The 22,920-nt window shown below is 36.1% G+C and overlaps 1 protein-coding gene across 1 annotated transcript in view; it reads right to left on the bottom strand.

Annotated features, from left to right (window-relative positions):
* The window catches only part of DLC1 (DLC1 Rho GTPase activating protein), a 514,332-nt gene that overhangs the window by 470,196 nt on the left and 21,216 nt on the right, over window positions 1-22,920 (bottom strand). The window contains exon 2 of the mRNA XM_057303350.1: window positions 8,782-9,096. The gene's annotated coding sequence lies outside the window, so the exon portion shown is untranslated. The remainder of the gene's footprint in view (window positions 1-8,781; window positions 9,097-22,920) is intronic.

The following is a 22,920-nucleotide window of genomic DNA, read 5'->3' as shown; positions in this document are numbered from 1 at the left end:
GAATTACCGTTCTTTTACTTCAATTCATAAGCTGACACTAATGAATTTACATTTACATACAAAGATACACATTTGTATTTTTCTTCAACGACTCAAAGTAAAATTTATTATTACTTTTCTTACTCTGCCTTAATAATCAGTATGTGATGAATCAGTTTAGGCAGTGGCCTTACAATACGATATATCAACCCCAAGTCAACTCCCTCATGTATACTATTATATCAACTTTGCCTCACACTATGAACAAGCTGAAATTTTGAAAAATAATTAGGAAATAATTTTTTTGCCACTGGGAATAGTTGCAAAATTAACATTTTAATTATCCCGGATAAGAAAACATGAAATTCTGTATAGGATATGAATGTAAAAATAATCCATGTTTTAGTTACACTGAGAAAATTAAAACTTTTTTCCTGTAACTAAAATGTAATTGAAAATAAGCTAAAGTACACATTTAACTTAATACCAAAAATAAGGCAAAATAAAAGTAGCCGAAATAAATTAACACAGATGTCAGTTAAAAATTGTGACTCAGAAAACAAAGAGGCATATGGATTGAAGAGGTCTGTTTCTATAAAAAATATCAATAATAAAAATTCCCTTGATGTGTGATTAAAACAAAAAGAAAGAAAAGAAAAATATGCCATTAGGAGTAATAAAGTAGATATATTCACCAGAGCAGGAGAGATTAAAGAACTATAAAAATCATTATGCCAACTCATGTCAACAATTTTATACATCCAGATAAGAAGAATAATGCCCTAGAACAATAATAAATTACTAAAAGTAAGTTGGATAAGATAAAACAAAGCAAGATCTATGGGGAAAATTTTGTTAATTGTTTATCAGTAAAATAGAAGCTGGGCTCCGGTGGTTTTTTACTAACATTTTTACATTAGCCAAAATATTCCAGATGCCAAAAAGATGCGAGAACATCTCAACTTCTTTTATAAATTTATTGCCAAATACTGATGAAGAAGGCAGAAACTAAGGATAAACCAAGAACATAAATATCTAGGAATAAACTATAGAAGTTGTAGAAGTAATTTATCCAGAAAATTATAAAGCACGATTGAGAGACATTAACAATGATCTAAATAAATGGATGCATATACTAAGCATATAGAAGACTCAATATTGCAATGTCAATTCTAGGCAATTTATATGTAAATTTAATTCCAATAAAAAAAAATATATATATATATATATTTTGGTAGACCTTGACCATCTGATTCTAAATTGGGAAATGTAAAGGTCCTTGAATAGCCAGTACAATTCTGAAGAAAGGAAAAGCATTATCGATATCCTTATGTAATAAGTAAAATATGTATTTGAGAAAGGAAAACAAACCTTGAACTTGCTGTGTGTGTATCAGTTCGTACGAGGTATGGGCCTATCGGACACTCTGCTCAGGCTTAGCGTCCTCACCATGTGCACATCTGCAAAGGAGCCTCGCCTGCATCAGAGGCACTCCCCAGCTTTATTAGTTGGTGACACTGACCCGGATGGCCATATCCCAAGAACCCTTAAGCCCTGTCATTAGAAGGTAGTAAAAAAAATATGCTTCACTTCTTTTAGGAGTTGTGCCAAAAATTCAGTCTGTAAGGGGCTCCAAATCATGCAATTCTCAATTATTTCTTTATGGACTTGTATTTAAGTAAGTGTACTATGAAGAGACACGCCTGTTCCTCTGATAACCTTTCAATTAATTTACAAACACTCTTACGGCATGGGTGGACTAGAATTCACTGACTGAAACCGTAAGTAAGAGGAAATAAATAAAGGAATTCTTAGGGGAAATTAAAGCCTGAAGTAATTAAAATGTCTCAATGAGGCTCAACATTTCCACTCAAGAACTATACCAGCAGACCTCAGAGAGATGGCTGGTTTGGTTCCAAAGCACTTGAATGAAAGCAAGTATTGCCATACAGTGCGTCAAATGAATTGTTTGGTTTCTTAGTGCATATAAAAGTTACGTTTGCACTATACTGTAGTATATTAAATATGCTCTACATTATATCTAAAAAATTGACATATTTTAATTAACAGTACTTTATTGCTAAAAAAAATGCTACCCATCACGTAAGCTTTCAGAAAGTCACAACCTTTCTGCTGCTGGATGCTGATGGCTGCTGACCAATCAGGGTGGTGGTTGCTGAAGGTGGGAATTTCTTAAAATAAGACAACAGTGAAGTTTTCCCACTGAATGACTCTTCCCTTCACAAATGATTTCTCTGGAGCATGTGATGCTTTGATAGCATTTTACCCACAGTAGAACTTCTTTCAAAATTGGAGTCATTCCTCTCAAACCCTGCTGCTGCTTTATTAACTAAGTTTATGGAATATTCTAAATCCTTTCTTGTCATTTCAACAATCTTCGCAGTCTTCTCACCAGGAATAGATTACATCTCAAAAAACTGCTTTTTTTTTTTAAGAAAAAAATCTCATTTATTTGTCAGAGAAAGAGAGAGAGGGAGCCAGAGCGCAAGCAGGGGGAGCGGCAGGCAGAGGAAGAAGCAGCCTCCCCACTGAGTAAGGAGCCCTATGCGGGACTTGATCCCAAGACCCTGAGATCATGACCTGAGTTGAAAGAAGATGCTTAACTGACTGGGCCACCCAGGCATCCCTCAAAAAAACACTTTTGGGGCCTCTAGATGGCTCAGTGGGTTAAGCATCTAACGTGATGTCAGCTCAGGTCTTGATCTCAGGATCATGAACTCAAGCCCCACACTGGGCTCCACACTGGGTATGGAGCCTACTTAAAAAGAAAGGTGAAAAAGAAAAGAAAAAGAGGAAACCACTTTTCTCTGCTCATTCATAGGAAGCAACCCCTCATCCATTCAAGTTTGATCATGAGATTGTAGCAATTCAGCCCCATCTTCAGGCTCCACTTCTCATTCTAGTTCTCTTGCTGTTTCCACCACATCCACCGTTACTTCCTCCGCTGAAGTCTTGAACCCCTCAAAGTCATCCATGAGGGCTGGAATCAACTTCGCCCAAACTCCTGTTCATACTGCTATTTTGACCTCTTCCCTTGAGTCATGAATGCCCTTAATGGCATCAAGAAAGGTGAATCCTTTCCAGAAGATGTTTTATTTACTTTTCTCAAATCCATCAGAGGAATCACTATGGCAGCTATAGTCTTAGAAAACGTATTTCATAAATACTTGTTTATGAAACTCAAGTTTCATAAAAACTTGAAAGCCAAAATTCCTCATTGATCCATGGGCTGCAGAACGGACGTTGTGTTAGCAGGCATGACGACACCGTTCATCTCACTGTGCATCTCTGTCAGAGCCCTTGGATGACCAGGTGCCTTGTCAATTAGCAGTGGTATTTTGAAAGTACTATTTTTCTCTGATCAATAAATCTCAACAGTGGGCTTAAACATTCCATAAACTATGCTGTAAACAGAGGTGCTGTCATCCGCCTTTGTTGCTCCATTTATAGAGCACGGGCAGAGTAGATTAAGCATAATTCGTAAGGGCTCTAGAATGTTCAGAATAGTAAGTGAGCTTCGGCTTTAACTTAAAGTCACCAGCTGCATTAGCCCCTAACAAGAGAGTCAGCCTGTTCTTGGAAGCTTTGAAGTCAGGCATTGACTTCTCTCTAGCTATGCAAGTCCTAGGTGGCCTCATCTTCCAAAATAAGGCTGTTTTGTCTACACTGAAAATCTGTTCAGTGTAGTCATCTTCATGAATTATCTGAGCGAGGTCTTCTGGACAACTTGCTGCAGCTTCTCCATCAGCATTTGCTGCCTCATGCTGCACTTACATGTTACGGAGACGGCTTCTCTCCTTAAACTTCATCAATCAACCTGTGCCAGCTTCAAACTTCCCTTCTGTAGCTTCCTCACCTCTCTCAGCCGTCACAGAATTGAAGAGAGTTACAGCCTCGCTCTGGATTTGGCTTTGACTTAAGGAAATGTGGCTAGTTTTATCTTCTATCCAGGCTATGCAAAGTTTCTTCCTATCAGCATAAGGCCTTTTCACTTTCTTATCATTCCTGTGTTCACTGGAGTGAGTTTTAATTTCCTTCAAGAACTTTTCCTTTGCATTCACTGCTTGGCTAACAGGAGCAAGGGGCTTAGCTTTCAGCCTATTTCTGCTTTTGACAAATCTTCCAAACTAAGCTCAACCATTTCTTAGCTTTTGATTTAAAGTGAGAGATGTGAGACTCTTCCTTTCATTTGGACACTTACAGGCCACGGTTGGTTAATAGTTGGCCTAATTTCAATATTATTGCATCTCAGGGAATAGGAAAGCCAGAGGAAAGGGAGAAAGATGGAGGAACGGCTGGTCTGGGGAGCAATTAGAACACACATTTATCAATTAAGTTTGCCTGAGTCCAAGGCAGACGCTTAACTAACTGAGCCACCCAGGCACCCCATTCATTATTTTATTTTCATATTGTGTACATACATACATTCTTAAGCATCAACTGATCAGGCCCTTCATTTGCAAGTATTTGCCTATTTGCAGTGTAAACTCATTTAACCACTCTAAATGGAATATACTCATTTTATATGCAATGCCCATTTTATAAAATCATCATGGATACTTTCCCAATTTAAGTTGTATTTCATTTTTTGCTTGTTTAGTACTTCTGACAAGTACATGTTTATTTATTTTGGGTCTTATACACTTTTAAAAATGGCACTCCACTTTCATCAAATCTCTTAAGATAAAATCATACAAACCCCACCTGAAAGATGCCTTTTGGGTCTTATTTAATGTTATTCTCAGTGACAGCTTCAAGCAGTTCCACTATAATGCCTAGCCTTCCACCAATAAGTTAGCCTTGCTCTAGGTCTGGCTTCCCATGTTTTAATTCGAGGAATCAGGTTTCTGACTAGTTCTTGAGCTCCAATTCCTATCTTCCAAAAGCAAATGCTATCTTATATTTTAATGCAAAGTTCCTGCCTGAGAAAATGATCTCAAAATATTCTATTAATATAATAAAATATTCTGTCCATTAATATAACTTTAAAAAAAAAGTTGGCTTTGGGGCACCTGGGTGGCTCAGTTGGTTGAGTGTCCAACTCTTGGTTTCAGCTCAGGTCATGATGTCAGGGTCCTAAGATGGAATCCCGAGCACATGGGGCTCACTGCTCAGCAGGGAGTTTGCTTCCCCTCTCTCTCTCCCTCTGCCCCTCCTCCCATTCCTGACTCTCTCTCTCTCTAAAATAAATAAATCTTTTTTTAAAAGTTGGCATTTTAGCATATGAGTGGTATTTTTCAGGTCACTATAAGTAGGGCAAGTATTACTTTTCAGGCTACATGCCGTCTTTTTGATTCCTAGAAACATTTCTATTGTAACCAAGTTAATATTCACAGGGAAGTACTTGTTAGAATAATCAGGGTAACAATAAAGCTGGTATATGACATGGCAACTTGAAAAACTTGGTTAAGTGTCCCCTGAAGAGCTAGAGTAATAGAACAAAGAAATAAAAAACAGAAGAAAAGGGAATAGAGAAAGGAACTGGGTGTGCATTTTCTTAGAAATCTGAGACATTTAATTTTTACTCTATATAATTTTAAATTCTAGAAGCTGCAGTTCATATAGAAGAAAAAAAACAACAACAACCCTGCTTTGGTGATTTTGCCAGCCAATTAACCCAGAAGTGATATTCATACTTCATCTTAGGTTGTTTTTCCAAAAGTATCTTCAATGTGCCCACTGTTTTTCCAGAATTAGCTCTATGTTTTTACATTTCAAAACAAAATACACAACATTGAACACTAATGGCTGCTGGTATCACAAAACAGAAAAACAACCACATGCTAAGTGTCTCCTGACGGAGGAACACAAAGCCAACTTGGAAGTTCCCGGCCAAAAACTAGACCCTGAATCTAGCAGTTCTCTAGACTCAAATAGCAACTTACAAGGTAGAAGGTAGAGAAACAGAAGTCACACTGTGATACTACAGTCAGAAAGTCCAGATGGAAATCTTACAAGACGAAAATCCAGAGACTTCTAAACAAAGTGTAAGGAAAAAAAGAGACAGACAGGAGGATTTATAGATTTTTAAAAAATTGAAAAAAAAATCAATGAATTGCCACGTGTGAGCTTTATTTAGATCCCGGGAAAAAAAATGTAAAAAAAGAAGACAGGTAGGAGACTACAGGAGAGTTAAACATTTACTATTTATTTGGTGATAATTAAGGATGCTTATTTTTAAAAATGTGATCATGTTATTGTAGTACAGTTGACCCTCGAACGACTTGGGGGTTTGGGGTGTCAACCCACCGCATGGCTGAAAATCTACGTCTAACTTTTGACTCTCCCAAAACTAATAGCTATTGAGAAGAAACCTATCAAAACACATATTTCCTAATGTTGCATGTATTATACACTGTATTCTTACAGTAAGGAAGCCAAAGAGAAAATGTTATTAAGAAAATCATAAGGAAAACACAGTACTATACTGCTTTTACTTTAAAAAATCCACATGTAAGTGGACCCATGTAGTTCAAACCCATGTTGTTCAAGGGTCAACTACATTTTTAAAGAAAAAAGTTTATTTGTTATCAATGCATGTTGAATATCTACAGATGAAATTATATGACATTTAGAATTCAAAATAAGATGAGAACTAGGACAGACTGAAGGGCGATGTATGAGGCAGGAATGGACCCATGTGCTGATTATGAACGCTTGGTCCAACCTACCTACAAGTTCATTACACCGCCTCTCTGCTTTCGTATATGTTCAAAATTCTTCATAGATTTTTTTTTTTTTAAGTTATGGCAAAATCAAGACTTTTCCAGGCTACTGAGCAAAGAAACAAAAATAAAATAAACGTTTCAAATTCCTACTCTTTCCAGAATTTTAGTTTTTTATACTTTCCAATTCTGTGAAGGCTTCAGGGAAGGCCTTTGTATTCTCCTGTATTTTAAAAATTCGTTTTGATAAAAGCATCAGCAGCAAATATAATTTTCTGTCATCAGACCATTTCCACTTGTACTGATAATATAATTGAAATTTTTAACTGAAGTATAGCTGACGTACGTTATTTTAATTTCAGGTGTACAACATAGTGACCTGACAATTCTGTACATTAAGTTCTGCTCACTGAGGTAAGTGTAGTTACCATCTGTCACCATACAACATTATAATACAATTGGATTTTAAGGGACAGGTCTTTTTGCTAGGTAGGCTGAAGACTTATTTTAAGACCCTAGAAATTAAGATACTCAAGGTTTTAAGGTGGCAATACTTTAGATAGCATAGCTATTAATATAACATCAAGTAAACATGCTGAATTTTAAGATAGCTAAATTTCAGATGATGAATTAATTAAAACAGTTCGAAGAATGAACAGTTTTGTTTAATAAAATGCAAAAAATATCTTGCTCTGTACATTGTCTATAATATGAAACACTAAAAACATACAGAGTAATACTTAACCTCCAATTATTTACTCTTGTGCATGAAAGACAGTAATGGAAGTATGGGCTTGGTTTTCTCATCTAGGCATTAGGGTGCTGACTTTTACTGTCACACATCCTATGTAATGTTTCTAACATCATTATTGGTGTATGAGTCTTAGCAATATATAAAAAATAATAAATACAATTTGCTAATCTAGGCAGAGTTTGATTGATGAGAATCACTGAATTTTTTCTTTAACATTTTATTCAGAATTTCTTACATGATGCGGAAACAGAAAAGCAATTGAATCAACCGGAGGAACTAATAAGATCATAATTAGGGTCAATTTGTGGTAATATTAGCTTTCTTGCTAATCATAGTAGATAGTATATTCAACATAACATTTAAAAAAAGATCCATAGTAAATTTTAATTACTTACACTGAAAGGTCCTACACTCAACATCATATTGACAATTTCAATCTCTCCAGTACCACTGTTCAGGACCTTTGCCCTGTTTGAAAACAATTGAGTAAATGCAAGTGATTTTAAATTAAGGATGACTGTGCAATTACTTTAGGGAAGAAAGAATTCGCTTATCCATTAGTGTTCTAGGTTGCTGTAAGGAAAAACACACTGCCTGCTCATTCAATTAGCTCTCAACCTCAAGGCAACCAATCATTTCATTTGTAACATTGTTGATTAAGCAGCTCTGCATTTTGAAAAAGCTACTCCTTTAGACAACATAACCTTGCTAACAGATTTCTCTGAGAATGCTTGGATCTATTTGGCACATTAGTTAATTGTTAGGAGACGCAAATGATTTATTTAATAGATTCTGATCAAATACTATGAAAAGTTCATGATAGAAAAGAACACTATGAAATTAATTTTTCTAATCAAAATAACCATAAACATACATAAAGACTACTTCACAATACAATAACAACAATGATAACTTTATGATATATGTACTGAAATTATTCAATAAGATGATGGAAACGGAAACAAAAATGAAAATGCAAATCCCACATCATCTGCTTTAAACTGAACAAATATTTCACTTCGAACTATGCAGCAGCAATTATACTTCTAAATAGTTACATAACAGAGCACCGCAACTGTCCATTATTGTTCAAAATTCATACTTCCACGAGAAAGCATTACACGTTTTTAGACAAATGCAACTTCAATCAATATAAGAAAGTGACCCTACGCATCTCAAGATTTTTTTTTTAATGTATATTTAAATATAGGCATTTTCTCCACTTACAGGATGTCTGCTCATGAGTAAAGTATTATGACTACATTTTCAGAGACGTGTTACTATGCAAACCTCTCACATAATAATGCATATATACATTGCTCTATATGATATTAAATATAAAAGGAAGAATAAGAGTTTTACCTGGTTAATCACCTGTGTTGGACTACAGCTGAGCAGAACAAATGGATTCACCAGCAACGTCTTGTCTGATAATCATGAGTGAGGTGGCCGCAGTTTCAAGGGATAAGGGCAGCCGCAGTTTCAAGGGGGTGGGATTTATCTTCAGTAATGAATACCCAAGGGACTGTTTCCAATCAGGGAATGCTATTGCAGACAATGAAAGCATTCTCTATTTGTTGACCAAGGTTTTGTATGTACAATCTGCTGTGGGTGTATTCATGCATCCGTGCAGGAACCGACATATATTTCACTGAAGTTTATGGTACAGAGGATATTCTGAAACAGAGATTACAGGAAAATAAAATGTATCTTTCATTTCTTTGAAGTTTTTCCACTGTATATTCATTTCTCCTAATTTCCCCCCTGTTGGAATGAAAACCATAGAAAGGTTTAAGTCCAAACAGTATAATCCCTCACCTGATGATACCAGAGGTGCGTGGAACAACACTGTAGAGGGATACACATGGTCTCTGCCTTGAAAAATTTAATGACGGGAGGAGCTCACTATTTGGGGAGCTACTTTATTCAACTCAGGACAGTGTTATCTGTTACACATTTCTTCATATTATGGTGATTTATGCATATTATTTTCACCAAAAGTATATATAAACTCATACATCTCATTTCTATATTACAAATCAGATCATTTTGTTTGATTTATCTGAGAGTTGCATTTTCCAGTTACATAGTTCTAACTTGTTTTGACACACGTTCTTCACCCAGTCCTGTCAATTTCTAAGTCTATATCCATAATCCAACCTCACTGTTTGGACCGCTACGCCCTAGCATAGCGGAGCCTCAGCTAACCTTCCTAACTGGCTTCCCCTTTCCTACACCGCTGTCCTGCGGTCTGTTCTCCACAGAGCAGCCTGGCCCTTCCTTTAAAAGATGAGTCATATCATGTTATTCTCCTGACCCTCCAATATCCTCCTACTCTAACAAGGGATCTTAAAAAATTCTCTCATAACTTTCAACCTCATTGAGAATAAAATAAAAATCTTTTAGATGGCTGACAATAGCCTGGCCTCTCACTCCAGCTCTCTGACCTTACGTAACACTTACTCTTCTCTTCCACTTCCCCGCTTGCTCCCGGCACTCTCTGGGTACACTGGCCTTCCGGGAGTCCGGGACACCCCAAGGCAGGTGTCAGTGGCACTCCTGCCTTGGGAACTTGACCTGCTGACCAATGTCCTGGAATACCCTGCACCCAGATGGATTTCTCTGCATTTAGTTCTCAGTTCAAACGTCAGCTAAACCGTGGGCTCTTCCTTGACCACCCCTGGAAATTGCAAATACACCCTTCATCATACACTTCTTACCTTTTATTTTTTCTTCATTAGCATTTATTTATGCATTTCTTTGTTTACTAGTTATCTCACCCAACAGACTATAAACTCCATGAGAAAGAAGATTTTGTTTTATTTACTGATGTATCCTAGCATCCTGAACAGGGTTTTGCAATGAGTCAGCATTGAAAAAAATACTTCCTTTTTTCAAAATAAAAATTTATGTATCTATTTATTTGAGAGAGAGAGAGAGAGAGAGAGAGAGAGAGTGTGTATGGAGGAAGGGGAGTGAGAGAATCTCAAGCAGACTCCATGATGAATGCAGAGTCTGTCGTGGGGCTCGATCTTGTGACCCTGAGATCAGGACCAGAGCCAAAACTGAGTGTCCAGCGTTTAACTGACTGTGACACCCAGGGACCCCAAAAAACATTTCTTGAGTGAAATGTATGATTAAGCTTTACTTCCTTCTCCATTTTATAGAATATTCTAATCAATAAAATGTAATGGAATAAATGAAATATCAATTTACAGTACAGGCATGTCTTGGAGGTAGAGCAGATTTGATTCCAGACCACTGCAATAAAATCAGTATCATGATAAAGTGATTTTTTTTGGTTCCCCAAAGCATATAAAAATGGTGTTTACATTATACTTTCCATTACGTGTGCAATAGTGTTATGCCTAAAGAAATGTATATAATTTAAAAATATGGTCTTGCTAAAAACTGATGACCATCATCTACGCTTTCAGTGAGTTGTAATCACTGACCACAGATCACTTAACAAATAAAATAATGGAAGAAATTGCAATAGTGTGAGAATTACTAAAGTATAACACAGAGCCACGAAGCGAGCAAATGCTGTCAGGAAAATGGCACTGATAGACTCGCTTCACAAAGGGTTGCCACAAACCTTCGATTTGCAAAAAACAATTACCTGCAAGCACAAGAAAGCAAAGCACAATAAGACAAGGTACACTTGTAGCGCCTCCTTACTCATGCTTCCACTTTCTGGTTTCTGAGGTTTCAGTTACCCACAGTCAAACCTCCTTCCAGAAGCCGATGATCCCCCTTCTGATAGATTGTCAGGAGGTCAGTAGTGGCCTAACACTACATCACAGGACCTACTCATCACCTCACTTCATCTCATTATGTAGGCATTTTATCACTTCACTTCATCACAAGAAGAAGGGTGAGTACAGTACAATCGGGTATTTGGAAAGACAGACCATATTCATAGAACTTCCATAGCCGTATGTTACTACAATTGTTCTATTTTATTATTAGTTATTGTTGCTAATCTCTTACTGTGTCTACTCATAAATTAAACTTTATCCTAGGTATGTATGTATAGGAAAAAACACAGTATATATATGGTTCAGTAGTATGTGTACTTTTAAGCATCTGCTGGGGGCTTTGGGGTGGGGGGCTACTATATTCTAATATGGCTTGTGTGACTTTGTAAATCAGCATAACCATCAAACATATCTTAAAATCTTAGAACCTGAAGAACTCTTAACATTCACCATTCATTCATCCTCGGTTACCACGCAGGACTGCACTGAACCTATGGACATTTTTTTCTTGATTTCCTTTTATGCCTATTCAATTGGCTTACTTGCCTTCTTTACAAGAAAATATTCTCTGCATAAAAATGGGTTTCTTTCTACAAATATTCTCTCAGAAGCTTTTGAAAGCTCTTAACAGGCCTTTCTATTTATTTTACTTTTTTATGCAAAGCTTTTTCTGAAGCACTAATTTACTACAGGTCTCAATTTATATCTCTCTTACAATCAAATGATCTCTTTATTCAGTTCAACAAAATCTCTACATTTATATTAAAAGCTAAAGCTAAAATATGAGGTATCAGTTTTGCGAAGCGGCATGCAAGTAAAAGTATCTTCCTTCCTGCTTCAAGCAAATTCTATCTTTGTTACACCTAAGGGTTATTTTCAGACAATGTGAGGGAGAGTGAAAAACCCACACATAACTCCCAATTCGTAAAAGGCCTCTATCAATTTGTAAAAGTTTTGAAAATCCTTTTTTTATTATGATGTTAGTCACCATACAGTACTTCATTAGTTTTTGATGCGGTGTTTCATGACTCATTGTTTGCGTATAACACCCAGTGCTCACTGCAATACGTGCCCCCTTTAATACCCATCTGATGGGACATAGATCGAGACACAGGAGGTGATATGAAAGCTATTGTGTTAGAAGTCAGGGATGTAGAATGCTTAGGATTGGGATAGTTGCAAACACACACACACACGCACACACACACACACACACACACACACACACACTAGTGTACTGGAGATAGCCGTAATCTTAGTAAACCAACACAGAGAGTAAACAATACCAAAGTCCTGGTTGTTTTAAAACAAAATGTTTCTAAATATTTTTTGTTTCAGATCACTACTAGGATTTTAGCATATTTGTCAGTGTCTCTATGTCTTTATAGAGGTCTGTATGTATCTACTATGTATCTGTGTATGTCTCTATGTCTTTATATATGTATGTATGTATGTATGTATCTACTATCTATTATACACCTAATCACATACTTAGATAAAGGAGAGATATTCAGAATATTTAGCAGCAGGTTTGCTGAGACAACTAACTGGAATGAATGTTGGTCATAATCCTTGGAGCAGGGTCCTGGAGGCTCCTTATTTTGCTGAGTATCATTCTTATTTCATGGATTACAGAGACAGAGTCACAATGTAGGTGCTGAGCTGCAGGACGGCACTCAGGGCTCTGGAGTAGCTCAGATCAAATGTGTTACTCTCTATACCGCACACACATTTGATTCTTAGTAAAAGCTTTTTTTTTTTTAAAGATTTTATTTATTTATATGACAGAGAGACAGCCAGCGAGAGAGGGAACACAGCAGGGGGAGTGGGACAGGAAGAAGCAGGCTCCCAGTGGAGGAGCCCAATGTGGGACTCGATCCCAGAACGCCGGGATCACGCCCTGAGCCAAAGGCAGATGCTTAATGAGTGCTCTATCCAGGCACCCCTTAGTAAAAGCTTTTAAGCTTAATTAAAAAAAATTTTTTACTGTAAATATGTAAGTCAAGGTGATGGCTTTCTAATGACTTTTTTCCCCTAATGACTTTTATGATCGCTAAAGAGGAATTATGTCCTTTAAATTTGTTTTGGAATACTTTCTCAATAATCTTTGACGTAATGTTCATAAAATGACAGTGTTCCAGGCTTTGAAAATAATTTTCACAGATCAAATACAAGCTTAAAGGTACCATTTAACCATTCTTCAGTAAAGGAATAAATTTGTTCATTTCTGAGTTCTGTGTTGTGCTTATATTAAATTACTGTCTAACTGGTTTCCATCCACTTTCCAGATTACCTTAATAGAAAATAACATTACTGCCCCAGGTCATTTCTCCTGATATAAATGGATTAGATACATATATTTTCTTATTCTCCTTTAGAGAGGTTTAATCTGGCAGCAGCATTTTCTGAATTTGACACTGGTTAAGGAACACTGTATCCATTAGTGGCCAAGGTATAGTTAGATGTTAATTAAATCATCATATTTCATTTTGTAGGTGGATTATATGTTTTCTGTTAGAGAAAATTAAATTCATAAAATATGCCTTTTCCTTGAAAATGGACAATCTTTTTATATGGTTAGCAGCTGTTCTTCTAACTTCTGCTGCAGTCTGCAGTATGATAGAAAAGATCAAAAAAAAAAAAAAAAAGACCAAGTACTTCATAATCGAGACAGTGTCCCAGAAGAAACTGCCGTCATTTCTATACCTGGGAGAAGGCTCATTTTGTATTTGGCAAGTGAACATTTTTTTTGGAGGCCTGAAATCAAATCCTTTTCCCTGAATACTGAGAAATTAGAAATGACAATTTGTATTTCACAGCATCTTTAAAGCGCTTCGAGAATTATAAGCATGTGATTGTGTCTTTAGTTTTTCTTTATGAAAAAAGAACACCAGAATGCTTTCCACATGGTGCTGGGTTTGTTAGAAGCTCTCTGTGTCTAAAGCAAGAATAAAGCCTATTATCCTAGTGATCTTCTGTGCCCCTTCTGGACTAAGCCACAGGATTAATGATATTATTTAAAATTGGATTTAAGGAGTTATCTGGATGCTAGATACCTACCATATCTAACTTGGTAAAGAGTTCTTTTACCCCGATTTCTATACCCAATGTCTTAGAAATCCCCTCTCTTCTTTGTTCCTCATTATCCAGTTACCCTCCTCATTCCTAATGCTAGTCTGGCCTCCCTGGGTAGAAGGGACCAGGGTGGGTATAGGGGGGGAAGGGACAAGTGACATTTGCATTGGCTTGAATTTCAGCAGGCAGAAAGGAGCTGTTACGTGTGAGAACAGCATACATTTTATTTATTGAGGCCCTAGAGAGACATACTTAAAAAGCCCAAGCTAGAAGAACGAATTCAAAATGTTGCTTTTATTCCTAATATGTTAACATAGGCACAGGAAAAATCTCTTTATTTTACTGATTTTTTTGTTTGAAATATTAAAATAATACTGAAAATTAAGCCTATAAAATGTACATTTTGAAGTTCTTTAGTTCTAAACATGTTACTGGATTATTCTCTAATTTTATCTTCTCAAAAGCTCTGTGTGTTTAGGGAATCTGTACCTTTAGGATAATCAGGTATTAGCACTTTTGACCTACTTATCTGAACACTGGAGCTGAGAAAGATTACACAGTTTTATCAAGCAGACTGAAGCTGTTCTTTCCACCTTCTGTGCAGGGATCCTTAGATGCTGTCCATTCTCATACCCATCCTATGACTACAGCAGCTCAAGAAATCACATCAACTTTAGGAAAGCAAAGGCTTTGTAGAAGCCCCATCCTGAAGACTTGACTGAGTCTAACCACTTCTCAAAAAGAAAGAAGGTACTAGAATTGGCTTCTGGTACTGAGGATTCAACCGTAGGGGCTCAGGTAGTGACCACTTCTATCTGTAGAATTAAGGAATATCCACCATCGGAACTGTGAGTAGAGAAAGAGAAGGGGACTGACATTGGCTGGCAATGGCCAGTGTCAGAGGTACCTCACCAGATGGGACTCCCTGCTTGGGATTCTTTCTACTGAGAGACAGATTTATAATTTTGTCTTACAGTAGTTTAATATCTAATGCCCCAGAAAACTAGAGTCACCAGCTCCTGGAACAACAATTAATAACAATTATAGTATTCCCCTTTTCCAACAATATGGAACAGGATCAGTACCTCAATATAAAACATATTTAAATTCTGTGTAAATAAAATACAAAATATGCAATTCAAAATAGAAATGTATCAAATAGTTGGAAAGGCATGCAGTGTGCTTTTGTGGAAAATGAACCAGCTTTGAAAGCAATGTTCAAATTTTAGTTTTGCCATTAACTAACCTTGTGACCTTTGGAAATTTATTTATCCTTTTAGAGACTGAATTTATTTACATAAAATAGGAATTCAGCTTGCAGGATGCTGTGAACATCAAATGAGTTTATGCTTATAAATCACTTATCACAACTCCTGACACATCAGGCTGCCTAATAAATGGCAGTAACTATTTAATTAATGCTTTAATATACTCATTTTATCATAACAAAATCTAATGATCCTATATGTTTCTAAGGGTGTACATGTCCCATCTGGAAAATGCCTGGCTTTCCCTTATAACACTCTTATTAATTCAGACAAATCATCACTTAGATGGGGTTAATAATCTGGTGATTTATAAGGTGAATTAATTCTATCCTCGCTTCATATTAAAAGCAGGGTTTCGGGTGCCTGGGTGGCACAGTCAGTTAAGCATCTAACTCTTGCTTTCGGCTTAGGTGGTGATCTCAGGGTGGTGAGATTGAGCCCCGTGCTGAGGCTCAGGCTCATCACAGAGTCTGCTTGAGATTCCCTCTCCCTCTGCCCTTCCTGCTTGTGCCCTCTCTCACGCTCTCTAAAATAAATGAATAAATCTTTAAAAAAATAAAAATAAAATAAAAGCAGAATTTCTAAGCAATGGGAACATGATCCGTCCTTGCAGGTTCATTTACAATATACCATGGAAATAAGCACTATGGATATTGCATCCTGATATTGTAAAAGACAGCTCAAATCTGATGAGCAAATACAGCTTCTAATCACGACCTTAGTGGAGGGTAAACAGTTCTATTTTGAGTAATATGTGGTGTAAGTTGGACCCTCACTTAGTGTAGGTCTGCAGAAAAGCTCACACATTCCTTTCTGGAATATTGGGTGAGCCCAGAGGGAGGTTTGCACCAGGAGCTTAATAGATTAAATCATTGTTTAAATCTTTTTTTTTCTTTTGCACTCACATAAAATTCTAACTATAAAATAGTTAGAATATTATTAGATAACTGAGTAAATTTTCATGAATTTATTTAAAGGTGAGGTTAATTTTTATCCAGCTGTTAAAAAGTAAAATTACAGTTATTGGACTAGATATTTTAAAGCTGATCTCTTACACACAGCTGTCCCTTACTTTTATAAGCATTCACAGGGAAAAAAGAAAAACTAGTATATTTTTATCTGCTGTCTCAGATAATAAATGATTGAAGACTTAGAAGCATTTTAAGTACCACTTAAAATAATGAAATTGGATCTACTTACCACCACGTTGAACAATAATTTAATTTACCCTATTAGTATCACAGAGCAAACTGAATGCAAATAACAAATTTACTTTCTTCGATATCCAAATACACTAAAAAATACTTCTAACTCCAAACTTCTAACTCTTACCTGAAAGTTATTCATAAAAAAAAAACCTGAAAGCTAAAAGATATGAAATATTTCACTGCAAAATATGCAGTTTTAATTTCACTGCAAAAAAATATGAAATATTTCACTGCAAACACCTACCATGTGGGGATATTTACCCAAAAGCAACTAGTAATGGCAATGAATTTTGAAGGCTTAAGGTACTAGGTTCCTGTTAAAAAAAAGTGTCACTATACAAGCTAGATTAGGCAACTGCTGTCATAAACAGCTCCCAAATCTCAGTGGATTAATATAAAAAATGTTTGTTCCTTGCTCCTGTCACAGTTAAGAATGAGTTAGATGGCTCTCCTCCAAGCAATGACTCAGAGTTCCCTCTTGTGATCCTACCATTTTATAATTTCAAGATAACCCTGACACCATCAAGCTTCTAGAAGGCAGAAAGAGTGAGGAATGTCACACATTTGATGCTTAACTACCTCAGTCTAGAAATGGATATCTATCACTTTCACTCATATTCTATTGGTAAGAAATAGATCCAATGTCTGACCTGTCTACAAAGGACAGGGGACTTGGGAATATAGCTCCCCATTGCTCGGCCACTTCCAAGAACATCTTCTATACCATGGAAGGGGAACATTCTACTTTGGCAGTGAGCTAACTGTCTCTGCCACCATCATCAAGGCTCCAAGCATAGATTTCAAACTGTTAGGAAGACAGGGAGGTTGACATGTGGTAGCTGGCTGCAAAGTGGATTAAATATCATCTTTCTATGCCCTAGAATCTATGAACAGTTTCTAAAAATGATTTTTCAGAAAAAGTACAGACAATCATTCTGTCTTCTTTTCTCAACATAATTGAGAGATGAACAATTTTTAGAAGTCATATAGGACATTCTTTTTTTTAAATTTTTTATTTTTTTTAAGTAGGCTCCACACGCAGCGTGGGGCCCAGTGCAGGACTTGAACTCACAACCCTGATGTCAAGACCTGAGCTGAGATTAAGAGTCAGATATTTATTTATTTATTTTTAAAAGTTTTTATTTATTTATTTGAGAGAGCGAGAGAGAGAGAGCATGAGCAGGGGGAAGGGCAGGGGGACAGGGAGAAGCAGACTCACTGAGCAGGGAGCCCAACGAGGGGCTCCATCCCAGGACCCCGGGATCATGGCCTGAGCCAAAGGCAGATGTTTAATGGACTGAGCCACCCAGGCACCTCTAGAATCAGATATTTAACTGACGGAGCTACCCAGGCCCCCCTAGGACATTCTTTCATTGCCCTTAGAGAATCACGGTCTACGAGAAGGTATTGTGACCAACATTTTTGACAGGAGTTGAGCAGAATGTGTTTTAGAGAGCTACTCCTCCATATAAGCTTTGATTACTGATATCTATATGGACAGTCAGAAAACAGGAAAAAAGTGACTTTCTCCCTTCTGTCTTAATAATCATTAAGTCTCCACTATCCAGAGGTGGAAGTTACCTTCCTCATTACTCAACTGATCAGTTTGAAGGAGACATTAATAGGAAAGGGAGTACAAGGTGAAGATTTTCTGCTAACAGAATGGACTGGTATGGAAGAAAAGCCTACCCAATAAAAAACAGGCAAACAAACAAAAAACAAAAAATCCAAATACTGTTTATAAAATAAAAATTTAAAAATTTAAGTGCATAGCTGAGTTCACACATACACACACACACACACACACACACATATATATATATATATATATATATTTTTTTTTTTTTTTAAGTAAGATAAATCTGCACAGGCCACAAATAGAGTGGGTAAAGTTTCTAAGGCTAAAGGAGCAATGGGCCAGGAGAAAGATGGAACATAAGACTTCTAAATGAATAAAGAAAATAACGTTAAAAATAATTTAAAAAATACTTCAGGACAGATAAAGGAGAATAGAGAAAAAAACCTAAGTTGACTGTAATGACAGTAGAAACAAACCCAAAACTATCAATGATCTCCATAAATATGAACGGACTACACTGTCGGTTATGAGAGAGAGATTGTTAGCTTGAATACATAAGGCCCATCTAAAACTAAAGGATGAAAAAGGTTGATGGTAAGGGATAATGATAAGCCAGGCAAATATTAACAAAAGAAAATTGGACTGACTGGACTCCTGTAAGGAAATATACTATAGAGCAAAAAAGTAAAATGGGTATTAAAAGGACTACTGCATAATAATAAAAGGCCCAACCTCACTAAGAAGTATAACAATTGCAAACTAGATTGTACTTATTGTATCACAAACATTTACAGGCAAAATTATTAGAACTGTAAGAAAAAATTGAAAAATTCTTCTTTGGCGGGGTAACTGTACCATCATCTCTCAGTAATGATAGACACTGTAGATAAAAATTCATAAAGAAGATCTGAACAGCATAATTAACCAGCTTATGAAATGGACATAGCTGGAGAAAAGAAGGGCATATTCTCTTAAACTATTCACGAACAAAATATCATTATGCACATATGTTTACTTACATAAAATACTAATGATTAAATAATAGTAAATTACTGCATTATGTCAAAAGGAAAACCGGTCCCAAGGTTGAGTCACTTGCCCCCAGGACAGCAAATCAAGACTTAATTGCAGTTTCAATCACTCCTGGAGTGGAATTTTAAGCCAATGATTCTGGATTTTTCTGGTCAGTACCAATGCAGCAATCCTTTACTTGGGCCCTCTCCATCCCCAAAGGAAGATAGGGCACTCTGCCTGATTAGACACCCGCTCTTCCCCCTAAGAAGGAAAAGTGACCTTACCTAAAACAATCCTTTCCTTTCCCTTTGCTAATAACCTCTGGCACCATCCTCCTTCCTATCCAAAATTTCTATTTTGTACAACTTCTCAGAGGTCCCCTCTACTTGCTAGATGGGATGCTGCCAGACGCATGAATCACTTAATAAAGCCAATTACATCTTCAAATTTACTCAGCTGAATTTTGTTTTTAACACATATTAAATGTAGTAATACTTAGAAAAATACATGTCCATAAATGCAAATATTAGAAATGAAGGTTATCTAAAAATTAGTGACATAAAAATCCAAGTCAAGAAATTATAGAAGAAACAAAATAGACGTGAAATGGTAGAAAAAAGATAATAACAACAAATAAGTGTGAAATGAATGAAACAGAAAAAGTTACAACAGAGAGGATTAACAAAGTCGAAGCTAGCTCTTTAAGGAGACTCAAAAAGTAGTCAAATCTGGAAGTTTTTTTCAAAGAAAAAGAGAAAGAGAATGCACAAATAACAGAAATTTTTAAATGAAATATAAATTGAATTTGCTAGATACACAATCTACAAAAATAATTTACTACATTCAAGAAAAAAAACCTTTGAAAACATATATATGATTCATAACAGCAACAAAAAATATAAAGTACCTAGGATAAAATCAATCATAAGATCAGAGAAACAACGTGGGAAGAATATATTTTACTAAAATATATTGAAGAAAATAAATATATATATATAAAGAATTTAAAATTAATGGAGATATTCTATGTTCATGGAGAAAAACAACCAAGTTCATAACAATGTCAATTCTTTACCAATTCTCTCCATAAAGGTAATGCAAATCTAATAGAAATCTCTCTCTCTTTTTTTTAAGATTTTATTTATTTATTTGTCAGAGAGAGAGAGAGAGTGAACAAAAGCAGGGGGAGCTGCAGGCAGAGGGAGAAACAGGTCCCCTGCCAAGCAAGGAGCCCAATGCTGGTCCCGATCCCAGCCTGGGATCATTTCAAGAGCCGAAAGACACCTAACCAATTGAGCCACCCAGCACCCCTCTAATAGAAATCTCGATAGGGGTTTGATTGGCATTTGACAGGATGACTCTAAAAATACATTTAAAAAGATGAAAGAGCTCAAAAGAGATAAGAATACTTTAAAGAAAAACCTAGGGGGCATACTTGTCCTATGATAGCAAGATTTATGAAGTTTTACTGAATAAGACAATATAGACAAAAGAGACAAACAGGCCAATAACAGAGAAATAAAAATCCCATGAATTGGCTCTGACATATATAGAAACTTCATCAATGACAAAGTTGGCATTGTAAATACGCGCCCCCCGCCCCCAGAAAAAAAGGAAGGAAGAAAGAAAGAAAGAAGGAAGGAAAGAAAGAAACAGAAGAAAACTTTTAAAGCATTTAGAATAAAAGAAAGTAGACCATTTATGAAAATGTGGGGTGAGAAGTATTTCTTAAACGAGACAAATGAAGTAAAAATGCTAACGGAAATGATTAGTAAATTTGACGGTTAAAACTAAAAATGTCTGGGTAGCAACAGACACAACAAAAAATGAAAAAACTGGAGCAGTCTGGAGGAAGATACTTGGAATGAAAAAAATTACCAAAGATTAGTATTCAAAATAAACTTTTGAAACTACAAATCAAAAACAAAAAGAAAACAATGAAGTAGAAAAATAGAAAAAGATATGAAAAGGTGATTCACAGAAGAGGAAACAGGAATGGCCAACAAACACATGAAAAAAAAAATGCTCAGCCTCAGGAGAAATCAGTGAGATGCAAATTTGTCACAAAGAGTTGCCATTCCTCAGCCTCTGACTGGGAAAGATCTAAATAGTCCAACAATAACAAATGTTATAGTGGGGATAGGGAGCAACAGGATTTCTTCTTACTGATGAGGAAATATAAATAGATTTAACCGGGCTGGAGAGCAGCTGGTCATAATCTGGTAGATTTGAGATCTATATATATCAAAATATATATAATTTATGTCCCAGCAATTCCATCCCTAGACATACATACGACAAATCCAGGAAACCTGTACCGCAGTAATCACAGTAGCATCGTGAGTTTTAGCAAATCAGAAAAATGAAATGTTATCAATAGGGGAATGGGTGGATAAATTGTGGTATGTCCACCAAAAGTAATACAAACAGTGAAAAATGAGTCAATAAGACTTAATATAGACTCCTGAATGGGTCTCACAAATATTATGTTAAGCGGGAAAAGGCGAATTGTCAAGGAATTTACCAGCATGCTATGATTCATAGGAAGTGATGGTTTAGGATACATACATATATGGTAAAGGACCAAGAAATGCTTGGGAATGATAAAAAATAAATCCATGATAAAAAGTAAATACAATGGGGAATATATTGGGGGGAGGTTCACAGGAGGCCTCAACTGTGTTTCTAACATGGGTATTAAGAACATAGTTGCTTATGATATCATTATTTATGCCTTTTTATGTTGGGATGATTTCATGACTTCTCAAAAGAATATAGCTTGTGAAATGAACAATAAAAAATCTAGTCTAATTGCTTTTATGTATTTCTGCCTGTTTTATTGATTGATTGAGTGGTCACTGAGGGTTGGAGAGAAGAAATTACTTCATCGATGCTATCTAACTAGCTAATGACAGAATGAAGACTAAAAACCATGTATCTGACTCAAAGTACAGTGCTTTCATAATTCCAATTACTAAGCAACATTAGGGAATAAAATGTTTAGCTCCTTTTCGTAATTAGGAGAATTGATTCTGAGAAAAGTTTAATTGACTGTTGTAGGATTACAGAATCAGAAAATAGGACAGTGTTTTCCCCTGCCCTAACATAGTCAATAAACATGTCCATCAACAAAAGTGGCGTAAGTGGATATGATTTTTAAATTGGGTAAAAGGTAAGCATGATCTATCTGAATTTCCAGACAGAACTTGCCTGATGTAAAAATGTCCCCTAGCTGATTCTGATATATTATTTCCCCCTGCCAATGGAAGGAAGGGTTTAGGGGTTGAACCAGGGTTGAACAATAACTTCACCTTCACTTCAGAGGAGCTATAAAAATATTTTTGTTGTTGTTGATATGCTAGGCCGTGCACATATAAAGTAGACTGGTTATATTTGTATAAGGTATGTGTATGTCTGGGTATTTGTGTGCTTGCCTGCATATAGATTTTCTAAGTTGATGGCAGAGAAGGGCGTTAGCTATAAATATTCCATTTAAGGGGGCTTAAAGAGTGTTGGGAGGGAGGATGGCAGATTTATAACACTAAATAAAATCTGTGTGTCAAGGCAGGAGTCCAGAGTGCCAAAGAGTGTATAGT

Source organism: Ursus arctos, unplaced genomic scaffold, assembly GCF_023065955.2.
Source record: "Ursus arctos isolate Adak ecotype North America unplaced genomic scaffold, UrsArc2.0 scaffold_27, whole genome shotgun sequence".
Taxonomy (NCBI): Eukaryota; Metazoa; Chordata; class Mammalia; order Carnivora; family Ursidae; genus Ursus; species Ursus arctos.
The sequence above is the reverse complement of the archived record's forward strand: the minus strand, read 5'-3'. Positions and strand labels throughout refer to the sequence as shown.